The 19,475-nt window shown below is 36.5% G+C and overlaps 1 long non-coding RNA gene across 3 annotated transcripts in view; it reads left to right on the top strand.

Annotated features, from left to right (window-relative positions):
- The window catches only part of LOC147584249 (uncharacterized), a 151,791-nt gene that overhangs the window by 110,949 nt on the left and 21,367 nt on the right, over positions 1 to 19,475 (top strand). For 2 of the 3 annotated variants that reach the window (XR_015255268.1, XR_015255270.1), the window contains 3 exons: positions 4,219 to 4,280; positions 4,455 to 4,529; positions 15,603 to 15,714. This is a non-coding gene — a long non-coding RNA (uncharacterized LOC147584249). The remainder of the gene's footprint in view (positions 1 to 4,218; positions 4,281 to 4,454; positions 4,530 to 15,602; positions 15,715 to 19,475) is intronic. The other variant, XR_015255271.1, reaches the window with a different exon arrangement.

Below are 19,475 nucleotides of genomic sequence, written 5' to 3'. Positions count from 1 at the left end.
CATAGCAAGATTACATTCTAAATAGTTACTAACATCCTTCAGTTTGACCAGCAATACTTTATTAACTTATTTAAGATATTTATGTATTGTCTAATTTTTGACAGTAATCATTTTAGATATTTGAGATATGTCAATATTAAAAAACAGAAACAGAATTGCCCCTGTCCCTATGGAGCTCACAGTATGTTGTGTTTTTTTTGTTGTTTTTTGTTTTTTGTTTTTTGTTTTTTTTTTTTTTTTGGTGGTGGGGGCAGTGGAAAGAATAAGAAATAAAAAGAACAAAAATAATAAAATTGCATGATTATGTTAGAAAGTGAAGAGTGCCATAGACAATCTAAAACAAGTGAGGATAAGAGATTGGGAGGGAAGTAGTGATCCAATGAGATGTCAGATAGGAAAGGTAGAGCATGTCTCACTGAAAAGGTCGCATTTAAACAAAAACTGAAGAAAGAAGAGTTAGTCCAGAAGTTAGCCAAGACTACATAACTAGATAATAAACCTGGCTATTGTTAAGTACAGATTAAAGGGACATAGGGAAGAATCAGAAATGCTTTCAGAGATAATGGTGTCTGTGAACAGCTGGTAGCAATAATGAGATTGGACATAACTTGTATACATTTTCAAAGTAGAGAATATAGGATGTACTAATGGACTGGATATGGTGTGACAGAGGAATAGAGTACACAGTTATGATTCCACAATACTTGCCAAATGTATGGATGATTAGCAGTGGAGAAGAGGTGATCTGTATGCAAAGGAAGAAAATATTTTGAATTTTGGTTTTTAATGTGTTGAGTATGAGAAAAGTTGTGCACATCTAACTTGAAATGTGGAGTAGGTAGTTGGGATTTTTTAGAGTTCAAGAGAAGTTTATGATAGAGAAATAAACTTGGAATTTGTCAACTTAGAGATGTTATTAAAATCATTAGAATGGATGCTACCTCCAAAAAACACCACATAGAAAGAAAAGAGTACCAAAGGCAGAACCCTAAAGAATTTAGGTAAGTTCAGATAAAAGAGAAGAAACCACTAAACAAAGATTTTAAAAGAACAACTAGTCAAGAAGAACACAAAGAGAATCTGGTGTTTTGAAAATAAAATGAAAAAAGTGCATCAAGGAAGGAGCTATCAGTTGTATCAAAGGCCATCCATGGGAAGGTTGAAATGTGAGACGTGTAAATGTGAAAATTTACCTTTTGAACTAAGCACTGAGATATCATCATTGACTTTCACAAGGACTTTTGTGTTGCATATGGTACTCTAGTACAAGTCAGAGCTTAGGCCATCAAAAGACTGAAGAATGGGAGAAGTCAGGGGGGAATCATGGATTATAGATTTTAAAAAGGTTAAGGAATTGTGGGCATTGGGCACTACACTGAGTTAGAGAGGAGCTGATGGTCACAGATTAGGATACATGAAATTGAAACTATAGAGAAATTACAGTAATTGACAATTGTAAACTCTTTGGCATAACCATTGGAGTAAGTGGCTAAAGGAAGGATATGGACAAAATAATTGGAGGATCAAAGTTTAAAGAATGAATGGCTAGAGTATAGAAAGGATTATCTGTGTATATATCGAAGCTTCCAAGAATTACTATCAAAGTGGTATGTAAAAGAGGAACAGTGAGGGGCGCCTGGATGGCGCAGTCGGTTAAGTGTCCGACTTCAGCCAGGTCACGATCTCGCGGTCCGTGAGTTCGAGCCCCGCGTCGGGCTCTGGGCTGATGGCTCAGAGCCTGGAGCCTGCTTCCGATTCTGTGTCTCCCTCTCTCTCTGCCCCTCCCCCGTTCATGCTCTGTCTCTCTCTGTCCCAAAAATAAATAAATGTTGAAAAAAAAATTAAAAAAAAAAAAAAAAAAGAGGAACAGTGAGACAGTAGCTAAATCGTTACAAAATCAAGGGTGACGTCTCAGGACCAGCATATGATAATGGCAATGAGATGTGGTGGTTAATATAGCTTGATGACCTGAGAAACAGAGCTGGAGATTTTAGGAAAAAATGATTGTATTAAATTTTGCTGTACAGCAATTAAATAAAAATTTAGGACCATAAAAACACAGCAAATATTTATGAGAGTTGGTCAGGCATTTAAGAGTACCATTTCTTCATGTTTCTGCCTTGGGAATGTCTCTTATGACGTTGCAACTTTCATGTCATCCTTGACTGGGTCATCAGAGTTATTTTTATTGGACCTGCAAGATTTATATCTAAAATTGCTCACTCATATGATTGGCAAGTTGATGCTGGTGGGTGGAAGAAAATCTCAGTTAGTAAAAATATGGACTTGTGGATTTGTCTATAGAGCTGGTCTATGGGTCCTCAGGACATGACTGCCAGATTCACAGCAAGTGATTCAAGAGAAAAAAGGCAGAGGGTTCAAAGTCTTTAATGACCTACTCTGAAACTCACACTTTTATCACTTCCCACATTGTGGAAGAGGACTACACAAAAGTGTGAATACCAAGAGATGAGAATTATTGGGGATTATATTTGAACATGGCTACCAAAAAGGTGGGAATATGTTCTAAATTTTATTTTGGAAATATAAGAATACGAGGGTGCCTGGGTGGCTCAGTTGATTGAGTGTTCAATTCTTGATTTCGGCTTAGGTCATGATCTCATGGTTCATGAGTTCAATCTCCTCGTCAGGCTCTGGGATTCTATCTCTCCCTCTCTGCCCCTCTCCCCAAATTGTGCTCAGTGTCTCTCTCTCTCAAAAATAAATAAATAAAATTTACCAAAAAAAAAATGAAAAAATAAAAGAATACCTAGTTCATTTACAAAACAGTGATATAAGGACTCAGAAAAATAAAGCCACAACTGAGAAAAATAAAGCCATCGATGAGAGACACTATGAGGGAATTCACATACTAATTACTGCATCCTGGTGATAGTTGGATTGCAATTTGAACAAAATGAATGAAGGGACCACTCAGGTAATATGTTGACAGTATAAAGATTTTATGCAAAACTCTTATGCATAACATTGAATTTCAAGGAATAGAGTAAAACATTTTAAAAAGTTGATATAAGACTGCAAAAGGAGAAATAATAGAGATGTATAAAGCTTTACTGGATTCAGGTGTAAAAACAGAAAGATAACATGGCAGTTTAGAAGTTTCTTGGTAACTGAGATAAAGACATAATGAGATTTGTTCTAATAGATTTTTGCAGATACCGGTAGGAAGGATTTGAGTAATATGGCATATGACCCAGGGAGTTTCTGGGTTTCTCTTCTTCATTGGGTATGTAGAGGTCCAAGGGAAAGTAAGGTTTTAGCCCCGTGTTCAGTCCTATCCTGAGGACTATAAGTTTCTAGGAGAAATGGGCTTAATCCCAGTTGTTTTATAAGAGGGTTTTAGTTGCTCCTCTAGGAGAAAAGCTACTCTAGCTCTGTGCTTTCTTTTGCTAGCGTTTGATGGACTGAATGACTAATGAGGAAGCTGGGTGTTAACCCAATGTGTGGGTCTCTTCCTCAACCATGAAAATAGGAGTAGAGGGTTTAGGGGAAGAGACATGCTCTTACTTTCATCTTTTTGTATCTACAATTATTTTGTAATTCCGATTATGATTTCATTTTTACTGGAAGAGCTTTTTAGATGTATTGATTTTTAAGTTCCCAAAATGCAACAGGATGGGGAGGGGCTTTTTAAAATCAGTGATTTTTTAATTGAATTATATTATTTTTAAAGAAGAGGATTTGTATGGTGGTGAATACTATTTTTGTCACCATTTCTTATAAATATGACTTTCTGTGCCCTAAATGATGATCACATTTTGGAAAAGGGTTATGTTTGATAGTGGTTGTGGGGTTATTACGAACATGTTGAGATCTATCTATGTCATCATATGAATGCATATTTGTTGCTATATATGTGGATATAGATATATACATTTTGTATTTCATGTTATAAAATATGCATTTATAATATGTAGAATATTAATATGTATTCTGTATAAACTGCTGTTAAATCAGTGTTCTTAATACTTATTTTTTCTCCTGGCTGGTTCATTTTGAGACAAATTGATGTTAAATATACTTTTATTACTTGAATTTTAACATTCAGGTATTAAAATTTTTAGTCTATTGTAAAAGGTATGTAACAATACATGCTTTTTATATCTTGATGAGTAATTATATTTAGATACTGTCCTTTATTTCTATACTCTTCTGTTTAAATCCTCATGAGATTATTATATTGCCTTTCGTTTATAGATTTGTCTACAATTTTTCTCAGCCCATTCCTTGATTTTCTACCCTTCTGAATCATGATTTAGGTAAGACTTTTTGAAACCGTGTATTGCTGTAATTTTAAAAATACATTTCAAGAGTCTGTTTAAATGATTTTTAAACCTTACATTATGGTCACTAATATATGTGAAATTGTCCTTAACATGTATACTGTTTCTATTGAGCATCTTTTCTTTTTCTCCTTTTCTGCCTTATTTTAGATCATTGGTTCTCAAGTGAGGCTATTTTTGGTTGTCCCAGCAGTGACAGTGAGGGGTGCTACTAGCATCAACGAGGTATGTCTAGGGATGCTACTCAACATCCTACCACGCATAGGATACCCTGCCCAACAAATGCCTTACCTAAAATATCCATATGCTGAGATCTATTCCAAAATATGTGTTCTGTATCCTATTCATTTTTTTTTGCTTCTATCAATTTGACAGAGATTTTTAAGATTACTTTAGTTATTAAAACAGTCTTTAGAGTATGTTGAAATAATAGATATTTTTATTCTCTTGTAGTGCTAGAAAATACTATTTTGAAAGACTTAAACTGGGGCGCCTGGGTGGCGCAGTCGGTTAAGCGTCCGACTTCAGCCAGGTCATGATCTCGCGGTCCGTGAGTTCGAGCCCCGCGTCAGTCTCTGGGCTGATGGCTCAGAGCCTGGAGCCTGTTTCCGATTCTGTGTCTCCCTCTCTCTCTGCCCCTCGCCCGTTCATGCTCTGTCTCTCTCTGTCCCAAAAATAAATAAACGTTGAAAAAAAAAAAAAAAAAAAGACTTAAACTAATGCGGTTTTAAAGTGTATTTTTAACCACCCCACACTGAGTTATTGTCAATATATTTACAGAGTAGTTACATACATATAACATATGGATGTTATATGTTTATATTTATATTTATATATTTATTTCCATAGATTTTACCATTTTCTTTACTTCTTATACCTCGTTCTTTCTCTCTGGGTCTCCTCTCCTGCTTGCTGAGTTGGATGGCATATTATCTGGCTTTCATTACATCTAAAACTTTTAATTTCACTTACATTATTTAATAATAGTGCAGCTGGAATAAAATTATATTCATAATTTTCATAGTAAATTCCCTTCAGCACTTTTAAGATTTTATTAAAATAACACATTTTTGCTCGCTGTGATCAGAATGTTATCACTAAATGTTATTTATTACCAACATCTTTTTTACTTGCTAAGTCAGTCATTTTGATTCTGTGTGTCTTAGTGGAAATTAGCTTTTGACCCATTTGAAACCCATTACAGTTTTGTTGTTATATAGTTGGATAACACATTATTTTAGTTCTGAAAAATTATTGGTATTGTCTTGTGAAATGGTATATTCTTTAAGTTGTCTGTAAATTTCTGAAATTATTATTAGAAGCCTAATGGACCATTTTTTTATCCTCTATAGTTCAAATTCTATTTTGTGTTTTCTATCTTATAATTCCTTTGCATAATCATAACGTTTTGGGGATATGCTTGAATTCAATTTTTACTTCATCTGTCTAGTTTTAACTTTTAATTCTCCATTAATTATATTTTCATCTTAAATATTCTGTATTTTGGAATCGTAGAGACTGGAACGTCTGTGTTTAGCTTCATCAGATATACTTATTTTAATTTTTACAGTGCCCTCTTTTCCTCTTATGTATTTTCTACATTCTTATCACTGTTTACCTCATGGTCACATATGGCAAGTCAATATCTAGTGTCAGTGTTCTAAGAAAAAGAGAAATTAAGTTCCAATATCTGGAGCATATCTATCCTTTTAAAAGGTTATCTTGGAATTCCTACCCCATTGTGGTCCCAATTACAACAGTGGAAAAAAAGGAGTCAGTAACTTTCCTCAGAAAGAGGCCCCAGAAAACCATACAAGAACTTAGAAAAGTGCATGTATGAGTTGTAATGGGTAGATTGCTACTGCCATTAAAGTGCTTTGCTCGAATCTCTTTGGAAGCATTTTATGGGGAGTATAGCTGACTTTCAGCCTCCAGCTGTAACCCTATTAGTTCCATCACATACAGACCAAGGCCTGTTTCTTTTGGGCTCTACAGCCCTGCTTCTTCCAGGCTGCACCCAGCCAAAGACTAAGCCTGATACGGAGTCCTATGTTCATTTGACTTCTGTCCACTTTAGGACTCCATTGAGGGGTGGCTCATTGGCCAGGTCAGATTTTTCTCACAACTGGCATGTGGACCGAGACACTTCCTACCCAGACCTTCTTTTTACAGTTGTTAATCTTGCATCATTATCTGAAAGCTCTCCATTCCTACCCCTGCTCTCATGGTGGACCACCTTTCATCTTGGAGTTTGTGAAGGCATTTTCATTAGTTTCTGGATATGTTGTCCAGAAGATTTTGGATTCCCCAGTAGTTGGTCTAATTAGGATTTGGAAAGACCCAAATCTGTGTTGCCACCACTGCCACCATATTCCCCAAACTCCAACCATTAAGTTTGTACAGATAAAGATCTAATGTTTTTTTATCAGCTGTATCATCCATATGATATCCATATTCTAAACAAATACTGAGGTATATAATTTTCTTATTTATTCAGTAATTTTAGAACACATAGTGGAAATGTGGATTCTAGAAAGTTACTTCTAAGCACAACTATAGGCAAAGCACAGAGAAACTGAGTTCAGGAGAGTTGACAGTATAATTGCGACAATATCAATAATTTTGCCATAATTAATGGGCTGAATTTATATATAAAGCAATTTTTAGACAATTTCCATACAGCTGCTAATAAAATTATAAATAGGAGTAGAGGAGTCATAATATATTTCTCTTATTCTAGGAGTAAAAACTCACTATAGTGTTGATCCAGGAATTTTTAGGAGTTAACATTATCATCTCCACAGTGAACTTTCTTGTATTCAGCAAACTTTGATAATTCTGCAAGTGAAGATATGTACTCAGATTTTATTTATTATTTTACATTTATTTACTTATTTATTTTGAGACAGAGACGGAGGGGCAGAGAGAGAATCCCAAGTCAGGCTGCTTATCCGGTGCAGAGCCTGACGTGGTGCTCAATCCCACAAACCACGAAATCATGACCTGAGCCAAAATCAAGAGTTGCACGCTCAATTAACTCACCACCCAGGTACCCCAGTACTAAAATCTTAGTACAAAGAATATCAGTATCCATGAGCAAATGAAAAGTGACATCCTTTATTTTAGCAAATTATACATAAGATATTCATTTGGCATATATAATTTGTAGAGATAAAGAGAAAAGGTACATTCAGTTGGAAATTCTATGCCATGGCACACAATTCTGACATAAAAGGAAATGGCATTGTAAAAATTGAAGTCATTTTGACTGAGAGAAGTAAAACAGGAAATTTCTAAGTAACAGAAAGCAGTTAAAGCTGCCCTTAGAGAACTGTAACTTACATAACTATAACTTACTGACACTTAAAAGAGAGATAATAATTTGTGTAGACACTAAGTTTGGCAGAGCTATGGGGATAATATATCTTTTTCAATATCAAACATTATTTCATTTTTTTTTTAATTTTTTTTTTCAACGTTTATTTATTTATTTCTGGGACAGAGAGAGACAGAGCATGAACGGGGGAGGGGCAGAGAGAGAGGGAGACACAGAATCGGAAACAGGCTCCAGGCTCTGAGCCATCAGCCCAGAGCCTGTCGCGGGGCTCGAACTCACGGACCGCGAGATCGTGACCTGGCTGAAGTCGGACGCTTAACCGACTGCGCCACCCAGGCGCCCCTCATTTTTGATGTCAAGTCTTTCCTACAATATTAACTTTTTATACTATGTTTTCCTCAGTGACCTTGACCAACATGTGAGAAATAATCAACCCCATTTTCCTATGTCTTGAAGAGATGTCAGTCAGTGTAGTATATGTCCTCATTGGTACTTGAAAGCTGCATCCTCCTTAACAAACAAAAAACAATGAATTTTATATTAGGCAGATGTGAAATCAACCAAAACCATGAGTTTTAGTCTGCAGAATATTTTAGATTGCAACAAAATAGTTTCTGTTTCCATCCAGTGGGATTTTGTGATATGGAATTATTGTGAGATAAAATTCATGGTAGACGAGACAAAGGCAGGGTAGTCTGAGACCTAATCTTGATTTTTCCACATTTAATATATTTATTTTTAGAATTATATGTAAATGTTATCCCCCAACTTTCAAGCTGTTAAATACATTTGCCATGTGGCATGTCACTAATTGCATTAGTATTTATTTGATCACCAGATTGCTCATATGATAGTCTTTAGAAAATGCATTTTTCTACAGTAACTTTTGGGAATCCTTGCTTCCTCCAGGATACTAGGTTCACTGTTCACTGCTTAATTTTGAAATGAAAGTAAATAAGTGCTTGATACTTCATCTCTCTGGCTTTACAACCAAAGCAACCTGCATCTTACCATTCTAGTATGATTCTGGAAGAGACTTTTCCATTTTGTTTTTCACGTTTATTCATTTTTTGAGAAACAGAGTGTGATCAGGGCAGGGCAGAGAGAGGGAGACACAGAATCTGAAGCAGGCTCCAGGTTCTGAGCTGTCAACACAGAGTACAATGCGGGGCTTGAACCCACAAACCATGAGATCATGACCTGAGCCAAAGTTGGACATTTAAACGACTGAGCCACCCAGGTGCCCTGGAAGAGCCTTTTCAAACCTTCCTAGGGAGCAAGAAACTCATTTTTTCTTAGTCACTACTGCACATGGATCACCAACACTTTGGACAGGCAAGGAGATTAGGAGAATTTCTCTTAATTCACCATTAAATATCCTATCATTTCCTCTTTCCCACCCCACCAACAAAACATGCCACCAAAGCCATTTTGAGTGATGTCACTCAAGGCATTTTTTTTTTCTCATCTGTTAAATGGCAATGGTATGGGCTTGAAAGGACTGTTATGAGGCAGTATATTGGAACTTCCTAAGAAAGTAATAAACTGCCCAAGTGGCAGCTATGCTGTGATGTTCTGTAAAATCTTTGCACACCTATTGTGAATCATTATTTCAAATTGACAAATTAAAGACAAACAAATGCTCAGATAACAGACAGCCAGTTACCAGCAGCCTAAGGAGGTCCCCACAATGAATTTTCCCTTCTTTGATTTTTTAAGTCATTTGGAATATGACCATTGGTGGATTACATTTAAAACAAAACTTTACTAATGTCCTACACCCAACCAAAGAAAGCTTCAACTAAATCACCAGTATTCTTATTTTGAACATTTTGGAAATGTCTCTTTGTCTATTTTTTCCACAGGTATATTTAATGGGATTATGTTAGCTTTTGATCCATAGGTTACCACCATTAATGTTTACATTCTCTTCATATGATACAAAATTTATATTATAAACTATATAGCATATATAATTTATATATTATATACTATAAAATTATAAACCTAGTTGTTTTATTATAATAAACTATAAAATCCCTTAAATAAACCTAGACTTCAAGATTCTAAACTAAAACACAATACTTATTGTAATTTTTATTCTTTTAATATGAAATTTATTGTCAAATTGGTTTCCATACAACACACAGTGCTCATCCCAACAGCTGTCCTCCTCAATGCCAATCACCCACTTTCCCCTCACTCCCACCCCCAATCAAACTTCAGTTCATTCTCAGTTTTTAAGAGTCTCTTATTATTTACCTCCTTTCCTCTCTAGCTTTTTTTTCCCCTTCTCCTCCCCCATGGTCTTCTGTTAAGATTCACAGGATCCACATAAGAGTGAAAACATATGGTATCTGTCTTTCTCTATATGATTTATTTCACTTAGCATAACACTATCCAGTTCCATCCACGTTGATACAAAAGGCCATATTTCATTCTTTCTCATTGCCACGTAGTATTCCATTCTATGTATATAAACCACAACTTCTTTATCCATTCATCAGTTGATGGACATTTAGGCTCTTTCCATAATTTGGCTATTGTTGAAAGTGCTGCCATAAACATTGGGGTACAAGTGCCCCTATGCATCAGCATTCCTGTATCCCTTGGGTAAATTCCTAGCAGTGCTATTGCTGGGTCATAGGGTAGGTCTATTGTTAATTTTTTGAGGAACCTCCACACTGGTTTTCAGAGCGGCTGCACCAGTTTGTATTCCCACCAATAGTGCAAGAGGTTTCCCGTTTCTCCACATCCTCTCCAGCATCTATAGTCTCCTGATTTGTTCATTTTAGCCACTCTGACTGGCGTGAGGTGTTATCCCAGTGTAGTTTTGATTTATATTTCCCTGATGAGGAGTGATGTCGAGCATCTTTTCATGTGCCTGTTGGCCATCTGTATGTCTTTACAGAGGTGTCTATTCATGTCTTTGGCCCATTTCTTCACTGGATTATTTGTTTTTCAGGTGTGGAGTTTGGTGAGACCTTTATACATTTTGGATACTAGCCCTTTGTCCAATATGTCATTTGCAAATATCTTTTCCCATTCCGTCAGCTGCGTTTTAGTTTTGTGGATTGTTTCCTTTGCAGTGCAGAAGCTTTATCTTCATAAGGTCCATATAGTTCATTTTTGCTTTTAATTCCTTTGCCTTTGGAGATGTGTCAAGTAAGAAATTGCTGCAGCTGAGGTCAGAGAGGTTTTTTCCTGCTTTCTCCTCTAGGGATTTGATGGTTTCCTGTCTCACCTTCAGGTCCTTCATCCATTTTGAGTTTATTTTAGTGAGTGGTGTAAGAAAGTGGTCTAATTTCATTCTTCTGCATGTTGCTGTCCAGTTCCCCCAACACCATTTGTTAAAGAGACTGTATTTTTTCCATTGCATATTCTTTCCTGCTTTGTCAAAGATGAGTTGGCCATACTTTTGTGGGTCCAATTCTGGAGTCTCTATTCTATTCCATTGGTCTCTGTGTCTGTTTTTGTGCCAATACCATGCTGTCTTGATGATTACGGTTTTGTAGTAGAGGCTAAAGTCTGGGATTGTGATGGCTCCCGCTTTGGTTTTCTTCTTCAATATTACTTTGGCTATTCGGGGTCTTCTGTGGTTCCATACAAATTTTAGGATTGCTTGTTCTAGCTTCGAGAAGAATGCTGGTGCACATGTGATTGGGATTGCATTGAATATGTAGATTGCTATGGGTAGTATTGACATTTTAACAATATTTATTCTTCCAATCCATGAGCGTGGAACGTTTTTCCATTTCTTTGTATCTTCTTCAATTTCCTTCATAGGATTTCTATAGTTTTCAGCAAACAGATCTTTTAAATCTTTGGTTAGGTTTATTCCTAGGTATTTTATTGTTCTTAGTGCAATTGTGAATGGGATCAATTTCTTTGTCTTTCTGTTGCTTCATTATTAGTGCATAATGTACTAATTTCTGTACGTTAATTTTGTATCCTGTGGCTTTGCTGAATTCATGTATCAGTTGTAGCAGACTTTTGGTGGAGTCTGTTGGATTTTCCATGTATAATATCATGTCATCTGCAAAAAGTGAAAGCTTGACTTCATCTTTGTCGATTTTGATGCCTTTGATTTCCTTTTGTTGTCTGATTGTTGATGCTAGAACTTCCAACACTATGTTAAACAACAGCGGTGATCGTGGACATCCCTGTAGTGTTCCTGATCTCAGGGGGAAAGCTCTCAGTTTTTCCCCATTGAGGATGATATTAGCTATGGGATCTTCATAAATGGCTTTTATGATGTTTAAGTACATTCCTTCTATCCCGACTTTCTTGAGGGTTTTATTAGGAAGGAATACTGAATTTTGTCAAATGCTTTTTCTGCATCGATTGACAGGATCATATGGTTCTTTTCTTTTATTAATGTAATGTATCACATTGATTGATTTGTGAATGTTGAACCAGCCCTGCAGCCAAGGAATGAATCCCACTTGATCATGGTGAAAAATTCTTTTTATATGCTATTGAATTCCATTTGCTAGTATCTTGTTGATAATTTTTGCATCTGTATTCATCAGGGATATTGGCCTGTAATTCTCTTTTTCTGCTGGGTGTTTGTCTGGTTTAGGAATCAAAGTAATGCTGACTTCATAGAATGAGTCTGGAAGTTTTCCTTCCCTTTCTATTTTTTGGAACAGCTTGAGAAGGATAGGTATTATCTCTGCTTTAAATGTCTGGTAGAACTCCCCTGGGAAGCCATCTGGTCCTGGACTCTTATTTGTTGGGAGATTTTTGATAACCGATTCAATTTCTTCACTGGTTATGGGCCTGTTCAAGTTTCCTATTTCTTCCTGTTTGACTTTTGGAAGTGTCTGGGTGCTTAGGAATTTGTCCATTTCTTCCAGGTTGTCCAATTTGTTGGCATATACTTTTTCATAGTATTCCCTGATGATTGATTGTATTTCTGAGGGATTCGTTGTAATAATTCCATTTTCATTCATGATTTTATCTATTTGGGTCATCTCCCTTTTCTTTTTGAGAAGCCTGGCTAGAGGTTTATCAAATCTGTTTATTTTTTCAAAAAAACAACTCTTGGTTTCATTGATCTGCTCTACAGTTTTTTTAGATTCTATATTGTTTATTTCTGCTCTGATCTTTATTATTTCTCTTCTTCTGGGTTTGGGGTGTCTTTGCTGTTCTGCTTCTAGTTCCTTTAGGTGTGCTGTTAGATTTTGTATTTGGGATTTTTCTTGTTTCTTGAGATAGGCCTGGATTGCAATGTATTTTCCTCTCAGGACTGCCTCCGCTGCATCCCAAAGCATTTGGATTGTTGTATTTGCATTTTCATTTGTTTCCATATATTTTTTAATTTCTTCTCTAATTGCCTGGTTGACCCATTCATTCTTTAGTAGGGTGTTCTTTAACCTCCATGCTTTTGGAGGTTTTCCACACGTTTTCCTGTGGTTGATTTCAAGTTGCATGGCATTGTGGTCTGAAAGTATGCATGGCATGATCTCAATTCTTTTCTACTTACAAAGGGCTGTTTTGTGACCCAGTATGAGATCTATCTTGGAGAATGTTCCATGTGCATTCGAGAAGAAAGTATATTCTATTGCTTTGGGATGCAGAGTTCTAAATATATCTGTCAAGTCCATCTGATCCAATATATCATTCAGGGCTCTTGTTTCTTTATTGATCCTGTGTCTAGATGATCTATTCATTGTTGTGAGGTATTAAAGTCCCCTGCAATTACCACATTCTTATCAATAAGGTTGCTTATGTTTGTGATTGTTTTATATTTTGGGGGGCTCCCATATTCAGTGCATAGACATTTATAATTGTTAGCTCTACCTAATGGATGGACCCTGTAATTATTATATAATTCCCTTCTTCATCTCTTGTTACATCCTTTAAAGTCTAGTTTGTCTGATATAAGTATGGCTATTCCAGCTTTCTTTTGACTTCCAGTAGCATGATAGGTAGTTCTCCATCCTGTCACTTTAAATCTGAAGGTGTCCTCAGGTCTAAAATGAGTCTCTTGTAGACAGCAAATAGATGGGTCTTTTTTTTTAAATCCATTCTGATACCCTATGGGGCATTTAGTCCATTTACACTCAGTGTTATTATTAAAAGATAAGGGCTTAGAGTCATTGTGATGTCTGTAGGTTTCATGCTTGTAGTGATGTTCTAGTACTTTGTGGTCCTTGCAACATTTCACTCACAGAATCCCCCTTAGGATCTCTTGTAGGGCTGGTTTAGTGGTGATGAATTCCTTCAGTTTTTGTTTGTTGGGGAAAACCTTTATCTCCCTTTCTATTCTGAATGACAGACTTGCTGGATAAAGGATTCTCAGCTGCATATTTTTTCTCTTCATCACATTGAAGATTTCCTGCCATTCCTTTCTGGTCTGCCAAGTTTCAGTGGATATGTCTGCTACTACCCTTATGTGTCTACCTTTGTAAGTTAGAACCTGTTTATCCCTAGCTGCTTTCAGAATTCCTTCTTTATCTTTGTATTTGCCACTTCCACTATGATATGTCATGCAGAAGATTGATTCAAGTTACATATGAAGGTAGTTCTCTGTGCCTCTTGGCCACAGTTCAATGCCTGTTTCCTTCTCCAGATCAGGGAAGTTCTCAGCTATGATTTGTTCAAGTACACCTTCAGCTCCTTGCTCTCTCTCTTCTTTCTTCTGGAATTCCTATGATACGGATATTGTTCCATTTGATTGCTTCACTTAGTTCTCTAATTCTCCCTTCATACTCCTGGATTTTTTTATTTCTCTTTTCCCATTATTTTATCTTCTAATTCACCTATTCTCTCCTCTGCCTCTTCAATTTGTGCTATGGCTGCCTCCGTTTTATTTTGCACCTCATTTATAGCATTTTTTAGCTCCTCATGACTATTTCTTAGCCCCTTGATCTCTGTAGCAATAGATTCTCTGCTGTCCTCTCTACTTTTTCAATCCCAGTGGTTATGACTATTATTCTAAATTCTTGTTCTGTTATATTGCTTAAATCGTTTTTGATCAATTCATTAGCTGTAGCTGCTTCCTGGAGTTTCTTTTGAAACTCCATTTCGTCATTTTTGTTAGTCCTTGTGGTGGCTCCAAACTGCAAGGCACTTCTGCTGTGCTGTCTGGAGTAACTTGCGTTGGTGGGTGGGGCCACAGGGAGACTGGTGTGTACCTTATCTTCCCCTCTCCCAGGGGCAGGACTCACTGTGGAGTGGTGTGACCCCTGTCTGGGCTACTTCCACACTGCCATGCTTGTGATGCTGCCTCTCTGGGATCTGGCCCAGGGCATATTAGCTGGGGTGCACAGGGGCGGGAGTGTTAGGCTTAGCTTGCTTTGGGGTCAGTGGTCCCCTGTGGCAGGGACCCTGTAGCACTGGGAGGGAGGCAGACTCTTAGGATGGATGGATTCACAGAAGCACAGGGTTGCAAGCAAGTTCAGTGACAGGAACCAGTTCCCTTTGGAATTTCAACTGGAGGATGGGAAAGGAAAATGGCGCTTGCCAGCGCCTCTGTTCCCCTACTGAACTCTGTCCTTCTGGGGCTCAACAAGTCTCCCTCCTGGTGTCCTCTAGCCCTCCCACTCTCCAAGAGCAGAGCTGTTGACTTTTAACATTCCAGATGTTAAGTCCTGCTGGTTGTCAGAACTCATGCAGTCCGGCCCCTCCGCTTTTGCAAGCCAGACTTCAGGGGCTCTGTCTTGCCAGGCGGGCTGCTCCTCCACCGCCCTGGCTCTGTCTTGCTAGTCCATGTAGCATGCGCGGCCTCTTTGCCCTTCCTACCCTTTTCTGTGGGACTCTTGTCTATGCTTGGCTCCGGAAAGTCCATTTTGCTCATCTTCTGGCAGTTTTCTGGGTTATTTAGGCAGGTGTGGGTGGAATCTAAGAGATCTGCAGGACGAGGTGTGCCCAGCATCCTCCTATGCTGTCATCTTCCTGTCTCCATGCAGCCCTTTTATTGTTTGTTGTGAGGAAGTTGTTCATCTGGTTTTCAGGTCGTTTTCAGAGGGAATTGTTGCACATGTAGCTGTAGACTCGGTATGTTCATACAAGGAGGTGAATTCAGGATCTTCCTATGCTGTCATCTTGGACTGCCCAGATCACGAGGTGAGTGACAAAGGATGTGACTCGGGAACAGCCAGATGGCGGGGAGGAGGTGTGCAGCAAGGGCAGGCAGCTTCCCTGAGCTCACCAGGCTGCCACTCTCCCTGCAGCTCCACGTGGTCACCAATTGGAAGCTCCCTTATTGTAATTTTAAATTGTAATTAATAGGCATTTAGTATATTTGAATTGCTAAATGAAAGTCTTATACTACATTTGATGCTTAGTAATTTCAGAGTTACCTAAGAACAAAGGAAAATTGGAAGGAAAAAAGGCTTTCATAGATTCAGAAGAAGTAACAATAGAAAATAATTAACATAATGAGAAATAATCCTTTTGGATCGCTTGACTAACTGAAGTTATGGTTACCCTTTAAGCTACATAAAACCATTAAATATATTAGGGGGTTTAAGAGAAAAAAATGATGAAAGGTACTGTGAGTCATGACAGGATTTTAAGTGGCTACATGTATCAAACATGAGTAATGGCCTCTAACAGTTATATCAGAAACTACATCTTCAAAACTTCCTTGTAAGATTAAATATTATTTAAAATGGTATAAAGAAGATGAAAGCCGATAAAAGTAAAATATAATGGCCCAAATTTAGAAATTATTATTATTAGTTGTTGCTCCTAATGTAGTACTTCTAAAAATCCACCTTCTCTCTGTAACAAAGAGGCTGAGCAAATAATCTCTTAATTTGTTTTTCTTCTGTGATTAGACTAAGAATTGCATAGTGGGCTTAGAAATCACCCCCAACTCTGAATGACTTTTCATTTCATACCAGATTCCTTCCCAACCAAGTTACATTTGAAATTGATGATTCATCTTGAAATTAGGCCCATGAAGTTATTGAGTTGGTCAAGCTGAAATCTTGTTACAAAATGCTATAAACTTACTGTTGAATGTAAAACCTTTCACTGTAAACAAAATATGGCATAATTTAAAAAAAGCTGAAAACAGTTGGAAAATTTTCTGAAAGAGAAACTGAATGAAAGAAACTTCTTAGTGAAAGCCTACTAAAACAGATACAAATAAGCGAGGAAACACAGTAGCAGAAATTCAACACCTACCATTATATCTTAACAGGTCGAGAAAGAAAACAAATTTAAAAATCACTACCACTCTTAAACTCTATAATATCTCCGCTTCTCCCAGTATTAGAGGGGAAGAAAGGGGAGTGATCAAAATCTGATACTCATTCTTATTACCACCCAAAATGATATTGTGGAAGACCCATCTTGAGTATGTGGGCAGGAAGTATATAAAGAGAGGTTGAAAACTCCTCTAGCATACATGTATAACTACCATTCAATGTGTCACTGCTGCTATCCATCACTATTCTTTAAAGCTAAGAGGATACTTCTAAAGAAAAGGCAGCTAGTTTAAATTGCTCTTGAGACTTTCTCTTCAACTCATGGATTAGATAGATGTGATTTTTATTTTCTAAATATTTGGAGATTTTTTGCCTACCTCTCTAATATTGACATCTAGTTTAACTTTGTCTCCGTCCAAAAGCATATTAATTTCTGTTTTTAAATTTATTAAGGTTTGTTTTATACTCCTGGATGCAGTTTACATAGATGTCTGCTCCGTTTGTACTTGAAAAGACTGTGTATTCTATTATTGTTAGATGGAATGCTCCAGAACTCTCAAAGAGATCCAAGTGATGGACAGTTGCTTGGGGGTTATCTATTTTTTTATTCATTTTCTGGCTACTTGTTCTGTCAATTTCTGAAAGAGGCATGTTAATGTCTCCAATCATAATTAAAAATCCATTTATTTTTCCTTTTGTTTTTATCCATTATTTCCCCATGTGTTTCGATACTTTTTTTTTAATGTTTATTTTTGAGAGAGAGAGAGGGAATGTGACAAGAGTGTGAGTGGAGGAATGGAAGAGAGAGAGGGAGACACATATCCAAAGCAGGCTCCAGGCTCTGAGCTGTCAGCACAAAGTCCAACATGGGGCTCAAATCCAGTAACGTGAGATCATGACCTGAGCCGAAGTCAGACACTCAACCAACTGAGCCACCCAGGCATCCTATTTGATACTGTCTTGACACATGGATACAAATTTAAGATTCTTTAGTCTTTTGGGTAAAATTTACCCATTTCATCATTTGTTTCCTATCTATCTCTGAAAAAGTTTCTTGTACTGAAATGTAATTTATATGAAATTAATATAGTTTCTTGAGATTTATTTTGGTTAATGATTTCATCTTTCTTCATCCTCTTACCATACATAACCTATCAGTATCTTATATTTGTAGTGGATTCTTATTGACAAATATAGTTGGGTCATTATTGTTTTATATAAGATTCTCTTTTGACTAGTGGGTTTAGATCATTGACATTCACAATGACTATTGATGTGACTGGATTATATTGTAGCATCTTGTTATCTGTTTTCTATTTTCTCCATTTGATCCTTCCTTGTAACTTTTTTCTCTTTTTCTGTCTTCTCTGGTTTTAATTTAGCAGTTTTTAATGAGCCCATTTAATCTAATTTATTGGTTATATTGTCTTAACACATTTTTTACTGGTTGCTCTGGGGTTCACAATATACATTTAAAAATAACCTGCAACAGTTGTAACATAATATTATATCACCTTGTGTGCAGTGTAAGAAATTTTTAATTGTGTAAAACCTATTCTCTCTTCCATCCCTTATGCCATTGTTTTCCTGAATTTTATGCTGTAAACACCTAATATATAATTCAGCCTGGTTTTTATCAGTTATGTTTTCAAAAACTACAAATAAGAAAAAAATACTGTATGTACTTTTTTTTTTTCCATTTTCAATATTCTGATGTTCTATTTTCTGAATGATCCTGTCCCTTTTTCCTAAAGACCATTCTCAAACATTTCTTTCACAGTAGGTCTAATAGCAATGGGTTCCCTTAGTTTTTGTTTCTTTGAAAGCATTTATTTCTCCTTAAATTCTGAATAATGTTTTCATTATAGAATTCTGCATTGACCACTTTTTTATTCAGCACATTAAAGATACCACTCTCCTGTCTTGTTTAAGGTTTTCTGATGAACAGATTGCTATAATTCTTAATCCTTCTCCTTCTATAAATAGTATATTGTTGTCATGGTTGCTGTTAATATTTTTTCTTTTCATTGGTTATCATTGGCTTTTAACAAGTTAAATATGATATGCATAGTTTTGCTGTCTCTTAGATTTGTGGTTTGCTCTCTAACTTTGGAAAATACTCAGCATTATTTTCTTCTATATTGTTATCTGTTTATTCTACTTTTAATATTCTGATTACCTATGTGTTGAATTCTGACATTGTCACAGTGAAAGTAATGGCTAGAAAGAGGGAGATTGATTGTCTCTGACCAAATGTTAACCAAAACATCTACCCATGATTAGGAGTAAATTACAATACAAACTGATATTTCAGGTAACAAATGAGTTAGCCTTGTCATTTTCTATCAACGAGAGCACATTTACTAAGAATTTCTCACCAGAAATATAATGGGAGTCCTGAAATACAGTTGCAGATGGATTTACATCATTGGAACTGCTATTTTGAACTCAAATTTTAGCCTCCTTAAATGTTAGCTTGAGTTCTAGGCTTATTTCCTACTATTTCAAATCATGGGCATCTCACATCTAGCTGAAGAAGAGATGAATTTATTTTCATCATTTTTTTAAGTTTAGAGAATAAGTGTTTTTCCATAAACTATCCCCTCAGCAGGCAATTTTTTTCTTTTTGTGATATTAATCAAGATTGACTAAAGTAAGTATTTGCTCACT

The sequence above is a fragment of the Puma concolor genome, chromosome A1 (assembly GCF_028749965.1).
Source record: "Puma concolor isolate L17-30 chromosome A1, mPumCon1.1.hap2, whole genome shotgun sequence".
Lineage (NCBI taxonomy): Eukaryota > Metazoa > Chordata > Mammalia > Carnivora > Felidae > Puma > Puma concolor.
This window is presented reverse-complemented; position numbering and strand designations above follow the sequence as displayed.